Source organism: Vigna unguiculata, chromosome 9 (genome assembly GCF_004118075.2).
Source record: "Vigna unguiculata cultivar IT97K-499-35 chromosome 9, ASM411807v1, whole genome shotgun sequence".
NCBI lineage: Eukaryota > Viridiplantae > Streptophyta > Magnoliopsida > Fabales > Fabaceae > Vigna > Vigna unguiculata.
Window position 1 is genome coordinate 13,497,373 of NC_040287.1, and position 5,530 is coordinate 13,502,902.

Genomic DNA, 5,530 nt, shown 5'->3' on the forward strand with positions numbered 1-5,530 from the left:
TGCTCACTTTAAAATCTCAAGAAAATAAAGCAAATCAATATTTGTGGTGTTTGCATGTGTTTCTGTGTTAGCTGGTAGTGTAATCTTGTTAGAAATACTGTATGGAACAAATCTTGTGTGAGAAAGCATGTTGTTTGGGTGAAATTCACGAATTCTGCATTCTGCGTCTAATTGATTCAAAAGAAAAAGGGTTTTAAGCTTTTAGAAAATTTTTGTAGTCAATTCAACCCCCCTCCCTCTTAGCTTAAACTACCATTTCATTACTAACAATTGGTATTAGAGCAAGGTTCTTGAGAGTTATTCAAGTTTGATTTTAAATCTTTTTGAAATTCTGAAAACAAGATTCCTTTTGCAGAAGATGCTTCTATTCATAGGTCACCTATGTTTAGTGGTATTAACTATCAGTTTTGGAAAATTAGAATGAAAATTTTCAATGAATCAATAGACAAAGGTATTTAGGATACAATTGTGAATGGACCTTACACTCCTAAGTGTGTTGTTGAAAATAAGTAGGTGGACAAGCCTTGGACTGAATGGACATAGGAGGAAAGAAGAATAGTGCAATATGAATGCACTGCAAAGAACATCCTCACGTCATGTTTGAACATGGATGAGTTCTTTAGGGTCTCCCAATGCAAAAGTCCAAAGGATATGTGGGATTTACTTTAAGTCACACACGAGGGGACAAATGATGTGAAGAGAACAAGGAAGCATGCTTTGATACACAAATATGAGCTGTTCAGGATGAAACAAGGAGAGTCCATTACAGAAGTACGAAAGAGTTTCACTCACAATTTCAACCATCTCATAGGTTTGGACAAAGAATTTGACAAAGATGAGCTAAACATCAAAGTTCTAAAATGCCTTGATAGAAGTTGGCAACCTAAGGTGACTGCCATCTCATAATCAAAGGATTTATCCATCATCACCTTAGTTGCATTGTTTGGCAAGTTAAGGGAACATGAAATTGAAATGCAAAGGCTAAGTGAGCAAGAGTCAAGTGAGAAGAAGGTAAAGACCATAGCCTTGAAGACTAGCATTAAAAGGAGTGATGAACCTGAGGAGGAGATGGTTGAATCAAGTGATAATAACAACTTGAATATACTAGTCAAAAGGTTTGAAAAGTATCTCAAGAAAGGCAACAAAGGTAATCATAGGAGGTATAATTCTAAACAAAATGATTCAAGTAATACTCCTAATTTCTCTTGTTAGAAAGCAAGGACATATAAAAATTGAAGGTTTTAACATTACCAAAGAGAAGGAGAAGGTTGGTGACAGGAAAAAGGAGAAAAAGGCCAAGGAAATACGTGCCTACGTAGCTTGGGAAGGCAATGATGATTCAACAAGTAGCTCATAACAAGATGGAAGTGAAGAAGCAAACTTGTGCCTCATGGCTAGATATGAGTCATCTTCATCATGCCAAGTGAGTTCCATGTCATAAAAAGTCAAGAATGATTATAATCAATGGTTGTGTGAGTTTGAAGAGTTGCATAATGAAGTTAACAAAATTTTTGTCATAAACAATCGATTAAAAGGATTAAACAGCTGGCTAGAAAACAGAGTTAATAAGCTAGAATCAGAAATAATCGATTTAAAAATTGATTTCGAACACCTGGACATGATTTACTATAATTCAACATGTTCTTTTGAAAACTAGTTGGCTACAAATCCGTGTGAAAATTGCACTGTTTTGAAAAATTAAGTGAAATACCTTTTGAAAACTTGTGCAAAATTCACAAGAGGGAAAGCAAACCCAGAAGTTGTTCTTAGCTCTCAAAATTGTGTTTTTGGGAAGGCTAAACTTGGTTATAATCCTACTTTTGAAAAGAAAGCCAAGAAGTTCTCTAGTTTCTTTTCCAAAAGTGAGCCAAATGATACGCCATTCATTTCTTGAAACTATTGTATGAAGAAAGGTCGTGTTTATAAGAACTACTATGCAAGGAAATATGATGTTCCAAAGGTAGAAGGTTTGCTATAAATCACCTAAAAGTATTTAATTGTAAATGTTTTCTTTTAAATAATGGCAAAGAGGAACTTGGAAAGTTTGATTCTAAAGTAGATGAAGGCATATTTCTTGGTTATGCTACAAATAGCCATGCATATAGGATATATAAAAAAGGCTGATGATTGTTGAAGAGTATGTGAATATGGTATTTGATGAAACTAACCCAATGTTACCAGATCCAAGGTATAAGAATGCAGATGATGAAGATATACTTATGGAAAAGCAACCTGCTGCAGTAAATCAATCAATTGAAAAGGAAAATCAGTCGACTGAAAAAGCTGTAGATAGAAACTTACCCAAGGAGTGGATTGAACCTAAAGGACTATCAAAGGACAACATCATTGGTGATATGAGTCAAAGAGTATCCACTAGACACAAGCTTACTTATTGTGAACATGTGACATTTGTGTCTCAAATTGAACCTAAGAATTTGACTGATGCTTTAGGTGATAGTAATTGGGTTGTTGCTATGCAAGATGAACTAATAAATTCACCAGAAATGAAGTATGGTCTCTAGTTCCCAGAACAAATGAAATGAATGTGATTGGTACTAAATGGATGTTTAGAAATAAAATGGATGAAGATGGTAACATAGTTAGAAACAAAGTTAGGTTAGTTGCTAAAGGGTATAATCAAAAGAAAGGTATTGATTGGACATGTAGCTAGGCTAGAAATTATGAGATTATTATCGGCATATGCTTGCATGTGTAATTTCAAAATTTCTCAAATGGATGTGAAAAGTGCATTCTTGAATGGTTTCTTAAATGAAGAAGTGTATGTATCATAACCCCCTGGCTTTTAAGATCACCTCTACCCTAACCAGGTTTTCAAATTGAAAAAGGCTTTTTATGGTTTAAAATAAGCACCACGATAGTGGTATTAAAGACTAAGCAACTTTCTTTTATCAAAAGGATATGCTAGAGGTGTTGTTGATAAAATACTCTTCATTAGAAAACGTGCAAGTGATGTTATACTTGTTCAAATGTATGTTGAAGATATAATATTTGGCTCAAATAATAATTCCACGTGTAAAGAGTTTGTTGCAGCTATGTAGGGTGAATTTGAAATGTCTATGATGGGTGAGCTAACCTACTTCCTAGGGCTACAAGTAAAGCAACTCAAGCAAGGGACATTTTTAAACAGGTCAAAATAATGTTTTGACTTATTGAAAAAGTTTAAAATGGAGGATTGCAAAGAGGTTGCCACTCCAATTGCCACAAATTGTCTTATGGATGCAGATGTAGTGAGGCAGCAAGTTGATTCAACCAAATATAGAGGGTTGATTAGTTCTTTGCTATATCTAGCAGCAAGTAGGACATACATTCAATTTAGTGTATGTTTGTGTGCAAGGTTTCAATCCAATCCAAAGGAGTCACACTTTAAAGCTACAAAAAGACTCTCAAGTATCTGAAAGGAACAAATAATGTTGGATTATGGTATCCTAGTGATTCTAACATTGTTCTTAGTGGTTTTTCATATTCTAACTATACAAGGTTCAAATTGGATAAGAAAAGCACAAGTGGTACATGTCATCTACTTGGCTCAAGCCTAATCTCATGGAATAAGCAAGCATGTGTAGCCTAATCTGGACATGGATGTGCTCAAATAATTTGACTAAAGCATCAAGTCATGAATTATGGTGAAAAGCTAGAGAAGGTACCTTTTTATTGTAATTCAAGTGATATCAACCTAACTAAAAATCCAATTCAACATTCTAAAACTAAACACATTGAAATCAGGCATAATTTCATAAGAGATTATGTTCAAAAAGGTGAAATTGAAATCAAGTTTGTGAAAACTGAAAACTAATTGGCTAACTTATTCGCTAAACCACTCGCACGTGATAGATTTAACAAGCTTAGAACTGAATTGGGTGTTCTGGACATGAAGCATGTGTGTTGATATTTGTTTGGCTTGTTATATTGGATCATGTGCTTGTTGCATTTAAAGTGATAAATTCTGCTTAAAATGTGAATTATCAAGATTTCAATTTGTTGAATTTGCAAAAATAACACATAGATTTCACTTAAACTGTCAAAATCAACATAATGTGTGATCTAGCATGTTTTTAATCTACTATTTTCACAAAATAACACATAAATTTCACTTAAACTATCATAGCATGAATTTCGTGTGATATGAAATTTAGTCTATTAAATTTGTAAAAACAACACATAGATTTCACTTAAAATTGGCATAACACTCAATTCGTGTGACCTGGTGCATTTTTAATCGACTAACTCTGCATTTTTATATGTTGATTTCACTTATGTTGATGTAGATATCCTCGAATTGAATTCAATTGATTGACCCAGTCAAATTAATATCACATGACATTGTTTGGACTGTAATAGTAGTAAATAACAACTAATGCATAAGCTAAACCCAACTTTTCATATTGCATTGACCATAAATCACTTTTATTGCATGATTTCCAACGTGCATGCATCTGTTGTTAACTGTTTTGAGTGGATAGTTGTTAGCACTGCATTTTTCCATATTTTTCCTTTCTAAAAGTTTTCTTTTTATAGTATAAATAATGTGTTTTCATTTTTAACTAATTAGTTTTTGTTGATAGTTTAGAAAAATAAAGTTTTCATAAAAATATGTTAAAAAGGTTAATTTTAAGAGTATTTTAATGCATTTAGTTAGTCCTTTCTAGATCTCCTTTTTAGAATAAATTAGCTTTACCAGGAAAACCTTATCATTATTGATTTGCATGTGAGCCCTTTAATCTAATTTTCTCTTTTTGTAGAGAGGCCCCTGATCAACTAAATTGTTGGTGGCCAAAATGCATGTTTTGTTAAAAAAAAGGAGTTGGATCATTATGATGCAGAACCACGAGAGTCATAAAGAGCAACACTCCATTTTGAGAGGAAATTTAATTCTAAAATCAGATGAGTCTGATGTGCAATCAAAGGAGGATGATGTGTGATCAAGATAGAGAGAGATTAGAGCAGATTCGTGGTAGATTCGTGAATGCGTGGAAGGATCAAAGCAAAAGCAAGGGTTGCAATTTTTGTTGGAGCAAGGAGGAAAGGGTTAGGTAGTTTTCACGTTCCTTTTTTATTTTTTTTTTGTTACGGTTTTTAAGCGTAGCATTTTAGGTTTTCAAGAGAACCCTGGTGTGTGCGTGAAGAGACATTTGTTTTAGGGGCTAGGGTTCGAGAGTGTTCTTACGAGAGAGGGAAATAGTCCATTGTAAGAAAGGTTCTCCATCTCTAATGAGCACAAAGTGTCCTTCAAAGATTGGATTTTTCCTTTGTGTGTGAGTGGTTTCACTTGGTTTTTCACGAGCACAAAGTGGTTGGGAATTGCTTATTGAACCTCTTTTCACCATTCTAATTTTAGCCTCTACGTTGTCCTTTTGTAACACTTATTTAATTCTACAATGAAATACACTTTACTATTCAGTTTCCTTTCCAATTTTCTGTTTTGATTTTAGTTTGTTTAGTTTTTGCTTGCAATGTTATGATTTCTGCATTTAATTCTAAAGCAATTTAAATTTTCTTTATTACTTTCTAG